Source organism: Podarcis cretensis (assembly GCF_951804945.1).
Source record: "Podarcis cretensis genome assembly, chromosome: 9".
NCBI classification, from domain to species: domain Eukaryota; kingdom Metazoa; phylum Chordata; class Lepidosauria; order Squamata; family Lacertidae; genus Podarcis; species Podarcis cretensis.
In genome coordinates this window covers 22,760,629-22,770,377 of record NC_137178.1, presented here as the reverse complement: position 1 = coordinate 22,770,377, position 9,749 = coordinate 22,760,629, and the positions used below count along the sequence as shown (strand labels likewise).

Below are 9,749 nucleotides of genomic sequence, written 5' to 3'. Positions count from 1 at the left end.
CTTTCATATGAAATTTAGGTTTGAGGTGTAAAGTTGAGAGGACACCATGTTCTGGATTATATAGTTGTGTATAAAGCTATGTGTGACTAACTTCTTATTCAATACACATTTTCCATGGTTATTTTTTTACTGCTATTAAAATTCTGCATTGCTAATATACAAGAGACTGGTTTCTAAACTGTACTTGAGATTTGTATAATTGTACAATCTGCATAAATCTGAGGCAAAGTTAGTCATGTAGCCAAATGTCATTGCTTGGTGGCGTCCATTTCCAGTCTAGATTGCTTACTATATAGTTTGTTACGGAGTTCTAGTTTTTCTTCCATGATGGTAGGTTGTGGTATTTACTGCTTCATTGAGCAGGCAAAATTCAAACTTGTATCTTGAACGTAGCTAGATTAGGGAAGTTTACAGAAACCTGTTTGCATAATTGAGTGTTCTTAGAATTGAGGAACTTGGGAGAACTATAGTCATATAACACCCATCACCTGAGGGATACCTCAGTTGGTAGAGCATGATACTCTTGCATCTCAGGGTCATGGGGTTTCAGCCCCATGTTAAGTGGAAGATTCCTGCGTTGTAGAGAGTTGGACTAGATTATCTTTGTGATCCCTTCCAACTCTATAACTCTATGATTCGATGAATTCATATTGTTCAGAAATTCCTACCTAGAGCCTTTTAAATTCTATTTCTTTGCCTTTTGCATCTCCAAAAGCTTGAAATGTGCATTAATTGAAGCTGAGAGCTTTTTTTACGATACAGGCAGCGTGTATATGCACGTGCACACACAGTTCACATAGCAAGGCAATGCATTTTAATGTCTATTTCGAAAGTGTGGTTTTCCCTTTTGAAGCTTGTGGTATGCATACGTTGGCGAGGGCAAGAATAGAAAGATGGGACCAAGTTGAGCACGGGTGTTTTTCTCCAAAATAGCACTGAGCTAACTAAGCTAAGAAATGTCTGCAATATGCAGACTTGAATTTACTGAAGAACATTAGATGTTTCCTGACTCTGTTTCAGCTTCATATGATCACATTGCACTTAGAACTATTTATTGGTTCAACTTTCAAGTGGTTGACTGCACTCCTGCCACCCTGTTGTTGGCACCCATCTGTCTCAAGAGAGAATGGAGTGCACCACTGGAGATGAAGTCAACCTGCGTAGTGAACTCTCTGGGGTGCAACACTGGGCAGTGTATATGTCTCAGCTGCCCAAAGACAGGACCCCCTCTCATCCTTGCAGATGTGGTCAAAAGGAATTCAGAGCAATATGTTCAGCACCAGCTTGGCTGCAGGAGTTGCCGGAAGGAGGCGTACAAGATGCCGTCCAACCGCCTTAGGGACTCAACTCCCAGATTTGTATAGGGTTTATACCTTAGCCTTTTCTTCTCCTAAAGATGTCCCGCAAGGAATGGATTGTTCACTGGAGTTTACTCCTGAAGTCTTTCACGAATGAGTATAGCTGCAAGGCATTGGAGGTTTAGGATCAGAGTTTTCCTTCTAGACAGGCTACCTTCCCAAATTGATGAACCCCATCTGCTCCACATTTTCTTACACAGCATGTGCAGAAGCCGCCCTCTTGACCATTGGACCCCCTATTGGTCTCATCCGCTGATCGCCAGACCCTGTCTTCACATGTAGGGGACGTTTCTAACTCACCAAGGGTTTGAGACCCAATGGGGTGGGGTAGTACCTATGGTCAGAGGCACGTTGTGCTCCTTATGGGGTAGTTTGTCCACCTTTGGTCCGCACCCTGGACTCTGCTCTCACCTGTGGCTTCTACAGGCTGTCAGCATGCGACAGTGGCCACACCCTGGGAAACAGCCACTTGCCACTCAGGAGGAAATTTGCTCATTAATGTGCCTAATTGATACTTCCTATCGCCATGTCTTTCTGCCAACCAACTAATGTCTTCAGAGAATTTATCTATGTGGAGTTCTTAACTTGCATTCCAAGAACGCTATTGCTACTTGGAACTTACTCCAAGGCAAATACAGCGTTTAACACCGTAATATGACATTCTTGAAGTGGAAATAGTACCAGTCAATTTGAAACACAGACTGACTGTTGATTAGCAGATATACCACAGCAGTAGATTCCTTGCTTTGGCAAAGGGTTGAACTAGATGAACTTTTGATGTTCCAAGTCTGATTTGCATGTTTGGCAACTTAGCAACTGCTTCTGTCACGTGTTTTGCTCTTGACAACTGCCTTAATTGTAGCAGAACACAGAATCTATACCAAGATCATTCCATTAGCAGTACCAAGTAGCTGTTCTGCTGCAGCTCCTATGGCAAAAGGAATGGTGGTTCAGATTTCTGTTAGTATTATGGGCTTAAGTTATGTAGGCACTATTTTCTCCTGGTCTGCATTAAAGAGACTAAGGTAGGATGGACAACTGCTTCACACTGCAGGTGGTCATAGCATTTTTTATTGCTCCCCTAATAATTATTTTTTTCAGCCACCTCTAGAAATGGAAAGTTGGCATGAAGGGAGCTAGCTGGTTTAGAACTCGAAGTTCTAATCTTATTTGCAGGCAAGCCTTTACATAGGGACAGTATATAAAAAATGGTATTCTGTGCCTGTTGCATCTTTACTATTACCTGAATGTGTAAGACGAGGCCTCTGATCAGTGAACAAAAATACTAAAAGCAATAGGTAAGCAGCGGTTGTGAAGCTCTTTGTGGCAATCTCAGCCTTCTTTACTCAGTGATTACAGGGTCATGTATACGGGGAGTTGCATAGTATCACTGGCTTTCCAAAGATCATCTGAGCAATATCATAGGGATACGGTGGGGATGAATTTAGAAGGCTTCACTGCAACATACTGACTCTTTGCACTTAGGCAGGTCACATCAGTTTGGGTGCCCTTACATATCACACCTTAGGGTTACCATCTTGGCAGCAGGAATTTCTCTTGCCTACGATGGCAGTCTCATATTTAAAATTGACCAAATAGTTTTTTAGATATTTCCATAGGTCTTGGTTCATCCTATGAATTGATTGTTCTGTCTCCTAGAAGTAGCTTGGCAGAGTCCAACAGCCTTTTTCTAGATATGCCTAAATTACCAAAACCATGCAACGTACACGAGTGAGCTATCCTTTTATCCTTTTATATCCTTTTACCTGCAAAGAAAAGAAAAGGCACGCCACGATCCTCTAGCTACTAATTAATTTGATTGATCTTAGCCTTAAAAGCTAACTACTGCCTGGCTTTTAAGCATTTCATATTGGCATGAGTTTGCTTAGAGCACTGATAATTATTAAGGGTGTGTGATATCTAGTGTGGTGCCCTATAGTCTTGATTTCTACTGATCAGGGATTAGCGCTAATATTTATGGTAGTGTCTGTCTGATTTTTCTTTTACTACTACTATATCATTGACTGTTTTTAGGAGAGAACAATGAAGGGATTATTTGACACGCCAGCATTTTCTATTTTCTACTTGAATTATAAAGTGACTACTGTGTGAATTAAACGCCAAAATGCAAACCCACCTTTTTATTCAAACAATCCAATTTCTGTCTTTGATCTTCATAATTTAATCAGATCATGCACTTCCTCTGTGTGTGTTGGGGGGGGGGGGAGTAAAGATGGACCTGAAAACCTGCAACGTTTAAAATGTCCACTGGAAAGAAAATTGCACGCCAGAACTGATTTAAGGGGAAATGGCCTTCTGAGATCTTGGGGAACACATCCCATAGCAAGGAAGAACCTCCTTCATATGCAAATCTGAAGTTGCATTGCAATCTTGAATTAGTGGCATAAACAAATTCTGTTTAGAAAGTGAGTTTAAAAACAAACGAATCATCTGTACACTTTAGTTTATTGCTTCCTCCTACAAGATGGCATTTGAATTCTGAAGAGACACTGCATGGCTGGGGAGCCCTGGTCCTTCATTCTAAAGTGTTGTGAACTCAGGTATCCACTGGGTGGGATTATAAAGAACTTTTGCACATCTTCAGAGGCATTCTATTACTATTTAACATGCTCTGTTACTGAGGCTAGCCGTTAAAATCCAGTTCAGGTTTTCCAGCAGAAACCTGGTAACCTTTGATCCAAATTTAAGCACTGAATATTTGGTATGTGAACTACTTCCAGCTCACCTCTGTGTCTTTATTCACATTGCTTGGAAATGGCAAATGGTTAAAGGAAATGTTTGGTGGGTGCTATGGAATACCACTGTTTAAGGACAACGTGTTTTATCGGGGAACAAAAGCACTGGTGAAATGAGCAGCGCAGGAACTATTGGCTCTGTTCGTTTTTTGCTTGTAGAATACAGAGTGAACACTAATGACTTACTCTGAAAATAGCTTGTATCTGTAATTTGCATTTGACTTTAAAAAAACCACGCCACCTGCTACTTTAGAAGACTTGAACCTCTGGCTTCATAAAATGGAGAGTGAGACATAGAAATGATTTCACTCTGTAAATCGGAGAGAAGGAAGCTATTTAGATGACTAGGGGCAAGATCCAGCCAAACTTAAGTCCAGTTAAATCCCAGTAATATCAACTATTTTAAAATCAGTAAGAATTAAATTTCCTTTGCTGGGGTTAAATTGTGGCCTGTGAGTAAAGGAGCAATTGAGTGAAATGATTCTATAGATCTCAGATGAAAGTTGCAAGCAATCTTTGTAGCTTTTTGAAGTTGCACCAAAAGACGACGACAACAACAACAACAACAACAACAACAATATATTTATACCCTGCCCATGTGGCTGGCTATAATTAAGCAGCTTATTGCTTAGATGGAATTTGATTTTTATTTAGTGTGCCACCAGCCCCCCCCCCCATTAACATAGCTGTTTTGAATTTCCTCCCAAAATAGTTGGGGAGTTCAGCTTGGGTAAATTTGGTTCTGCCATAGAGTTATAAAGTTTTATTGCCTTCGCTTGAGAAGAGTGGTTTTGAACATTACACAGCAATGGAAATGATGATTCAGTGGATGATGAATGCTTTGGGTGCCATTGTATCTGAAGTGGGGAAAGCCTGGTGAAATTTGTAAGTTCTAGAGGAATGTATAACTCACACATCCCATTGTAGGTAGACTTTGGTTTCTGTTTTGGAAGTTCTATGGAAATACAAGAGCAAGGATACACCAGTCTCCCGCTGTTATAATCTCTGTAACAACTGAAGCAGTTCTGAAAGTTTGGCTTATCCTTTCTTCTGTACACCATAAAAAGCTTGTGAGTAAATTGAGTTCAGACTGAGGCCTATCCAAAGTTTAATAAGCAGCCTGTGAATGGATCTTTATTCATATTTAGGGACAGGAAGGAGTTTTCCCTTCAGTCACTGTGAGTGACTCATTCTTAGGGTGGTTCCTTTGCTAGCTTTTTCCTATGGTATGTTTAGCTCACTTGCATAAAGTACCTGGATTATGTTATTCAACTGTTCTGGCATGGGATGCCTTATTTAGTCATCCTGGTCACTCTCTCCCACTGTAGTCAAGGAGATCAAGGTAATCTGTAGCTGGTTCAGTGTGCAGAGGAGGAGGAGGAGCTCCTGGCAGGGTATGAGAAGAGAGAGAGATAAAAGAAATCTAGAGTGATATTCAAATCATTTGTTCTGCTAGCACAAGGATTTGCCACGAAACTCCTCCTTTCCCTGTGTGCATCCTGCAGCCTCCCCAAATCTTGATCCAGAGGGTTGTGCAGATTGTTGTGAAAACAGATGCTTTGGATAACACCCATAATTCCTCTGCCAGAAAAGCAAAGTTTTACTGGCTGACTATAGCCATATCCCAGTATTCAGAATGTGGCTTAAACACACGAGGAGAGGAGCATGTGCTTGAATGTGCTGAGTCCCCCTCCATCCTCATCGGCCCCCACATTTTCAAGGGTATCTGTTTCCACAAGAGAACCCACTTGTACATTTGAAGGCTCCCTGTCCGATTTTACAGGATTCCAAAATGTGTGACAGCTTGAATGAACAGAGGAGGCTTCCCCATTGCAGAAAGTTGCCCTCGAATATGCGGGGGTGTGTGTGTGAGGCAACGGGAGGAGTTTGTGTGCTGGTGTACACCCTCCCCTTCTTGTGTGTCATATTTGGAAGGCCTGAATAGGACTCCTCTGTTGTAGAACCAGAGTCTGCTATGCAGTCCTAGGTTCAAATGTATGCTTTGGGGCCCCTTTACACATTGCATTTTTTTTAAAAGAAATGAAATATTTAAGTGAAAACTTTAAAGGGTTGTAGTCAATGCTAGCCCTACTCAGAGTAAACCCATTGAAGTTAACAGACGCAGCTAACTTGGGTTCATTACTTTCAGTAGCGCATCCTTGGGTACAACCCAAAATCTATGAAATGTGAATATGATGCCAGGAGTTTGGCAACATAGGTATTACACGGGTTGCATGTGGTTTCCGATTGTATGTACACTTGGTAGCCAACTCTGTTGTGTAATGTGTGAAAAGACCTTGACAGGGAGAGAATCCTGTCATGATACTGAATTGGATGAGAAATTTCCACTGCATCAGCTTGCAGCTCTTAACTCTCTCCCTCGGCTACCTTTTGATTGTTGTGAAATGCTCTTTTGGGAAACTGAGCAAACCACTTCCTGTGTGAGATTCTTTGGTTTCAAAATCAAACAAGGCAAACCTTTTTAAGTAACCAGTTACATTCCATTAGTTTCGTTTTGCATTGAACAGCACAAGGATGGGACTGTGAACTGGATATCATGCTCTTTAATTCCGTTTGCTCCTGGATTGTGGTCATTAAAACGGGAAAGAAGCAAAGACATTCTCATTTATTACTGACTGAGCAGTAGGGAAGGGGCAGTACTTTAGTGTAAGCACTGAGGGACGCGGGTCTAAACCACAGAGCCTAGGGCTTGCTGATCAGAAGGTTGGCGGTTCAAATCCCCGCGACAGGGTGAGTTCCCGTTGCTCAGTCCCAGCTCCTGCCAACCTAGCAGTGCAAAAGCACGTCAAAGTGCAAGTAGATAAATAGGTACTGTTCTGGCGGGAAGGTAATTGGTGTTTCCGTGCGCTGCTCTGGTTCTCCAGAAGCGGCTTAGTCATGCTGGCCACATGACCTGGATGCTGTCTGCGGACAAACGCTGGCTCCCTCGGCCAGTAAAGCGAGATGAGCGCCGCAACCCCAGAGTCGTTCGCAACTGGACTTAATAATCAGGGGTCCCTTTACCTTTAAGCACTGAAGTAGCTGTGACTTAGAAATGGATTCTGGGTCATAGCATGCAAATGAACATCAAAGGTCATTCTGCTTTATCATGGTATCTTTCTGGAACATCTCGGGGAGTTGGGGGTTGTGTTTCAGTGGCTCTCCAGGGCATTTTCCAGAAAATAGCTATGAGAGGCTACTGTTGGTCCATGGGAGTTGTCCTGTGGTGTCTTGCAGAGTTGGAACTTGTCTCCCAAACTATTTCAAATCAATTGGGAAGCTACTGAGGGCTTTTGTCTAGGTGTTTGGAGTGAAGTGTCACTAATACAGTGGTGCCTCACAAGACGAAAAGAATCCGTTCCGCGATTCTCTTCGTCTAGCAGTTTTTTCGTCTTGCGAAGCAAGCCCATTGACAGCTTAGCGGATTAGCACTATTAGCGGCTTAGCGGATAAGCAGATAAGCGGCTTAGCAGCTTAGAAAAAGGGGGGGAAAGGAAAAAAAACCCCGCAGGAACTCGCAAGACATTTTCGTCTTGCAAAGCAAGCCCATAGGAAATTTGTTTTGAGAAGCATCTCCAAAACGGAAAACTCTCTTGTCTTACGAGTTTTCCGTCTTGCGAGGCTTTCGTCTTGCAGGGCACCACTGTATGTGGAAGACACCCAGCTCTGTCTCTCTCTACCATTTGAATTGGGAGAGGCGATTGGGGTGTTAGGTGGGTACTTAGATGTGGCGATGGGCTGGCTGTGAGCCAATAAACTGAAGTTGAATCCTGAAAAGATGGAGGTGTTATCTTTTCCAAGTCCTCAAGTCCTGGAGGTGAGGAGGCTGTTTGTCCTGGATGGGATTGAACTCTCCTGGAAGGAGCAGGTTTGTAGCTTTGGGTGGGGGGGGGGAGCTTCCAGATCAGGTGGCCTCTGAGGCTAGAAGTTCCCTTTTATAGCTATGTCTGGTTTTTCCAACTACAACTCATTTTGGACTGAAGACTTCGCCATTGTACTCCACGCTGTGGTAGCTTTCCAATTGGATTATTGCAATGCGCTCTTTGTGGGGCTACCCTTGAAGATGACTCAGAAACTTCAATTGGTCCAAAATGCAATGGCCCATATTGGCTGGGCTTCCATTTAAAACTCACATAACCCCTGTTTTGAAACATCTGCAGTGGTTGCCAATTCATTTCTGGACTCAATTCAAGAAACCCACACTATTCTTATTAGAATTATTAGTAGTATATTGCCCTTCATCCGCAGGTTTCAGGGCAGTTCACAACATGAACATAAACACAAACACTAGTGTTTAAAGCACTAAATGACTTTGGTCCCAAATACCTGAAAGACCACCTTCCTTACAGGTGTTAAGATCAGCAGAGGGAGCCCTCTTGGTCATGAGGGTCAGAAGCTCAAAGGGTGGTTGTGGTCAGGGAGAGAGTATTCTTTATGGCAACCCCGAAATTGTGGTATTCCCACCCCTCAGAGCTGTGTCTGGCACCTTCATTATGCAGCTTTTGTTGTTTGCTGAGGGTGCACCTGACCTTTGACATTTTTGAGAATACATTTTTAGGGCCTACTCTAGAGTGTAATTTGTTTTGAACTATTTTCATGTTGTCTTCCGCGTTGTTGTGACTGGTTCTGGGACCTCGTGGTGAAGAGTGGGTAGTAATAATACTTCCAGCTTAACAGAAGATTGCATCAAAGCAGACTCTTATATCTGCAATTCTAACTGCCAAGATGAACTCCCATTTGAGAACTCTGATCCGAAGGCACACGAGGCCACCACTTTGCTGAAGCAAAATGGATCTGGGTCTGCTCTGCTCTGTGCTTCTTGGTTGGATGGCTGCCTGGGAACCACAAGTCTGCTGCTTTGGATTCTGTGACAGAAGGAAAGCAGGATTTAAACGTAAGGAAGTAGATATTTTTGTTGGTACAATTTCATGCAACATGGGCTCTGTCCCTACAGATCTAGCAGGATGTGTTGCAAGGATCAAACATGCTTATAATACCAGTGCTGCAGTGCTGGATATAGGGGAGGGGGGGGGGAATTGTTTGCTAGAATTTCCACACCTTCATAATGTGTTTTTCAAGAGCTCCAAAACCATGCAAAGAACTATTGCTGCCTGCTGGTTCCACATTACTGCTTGTGAGAAACATTTCAGCGAAAGAGTAAGACTTCACATGAATGAAATGTAAAGAAGCTACCTTATATATATACACCAAGTCTGATTTTTTTCATCTCACCTGGCACTTGTTCTCCAAGGCTTCAGATGCAGATCTTTCCACCCCCTACTACCTGATCCTTTTTTTCATAATGGAGATGTTGGGGATTGAACTTGCGAGTCAATACGTGCTTGCCACCAAACTCTGATTCTGCCACAGAATTTCCCCAAGCCGCTGTTGTCTCCAGCCCCAGCCCAAACATAAGCCTACAACCAATTTTTTTGGGGCAGGAGATCTTGTTTATGCATTGCACTGACAGCCTCTTGCCACCATGGCTCCTATGTAAATTAAAATGGGTGGGCGGGCAGAGAATGTTCCCCACAAGATAGGTATGACAGGTGTTTATTAACTTCAATGTCTGAGTGTTTGTGTTTTTATCCACATTGCTTTGGGAATATTCACTGTACATTTTGCACAGTGCTTA

General features: G+C 42.8%; 1 protein-coding gene across 1 annotated transcript in view; it reads left to right on the top strand.

The window, feature by feature from the left end:
- The window catches only part of CENPE (centromere protein E), a 299,890-nt gene that overhangs the window by 156,702 nt on the left and 133,439 nt on the right, over positions 1–9,749 (top strand). The gene's annotated exons all lie outside the window — the stretch shown is intronic.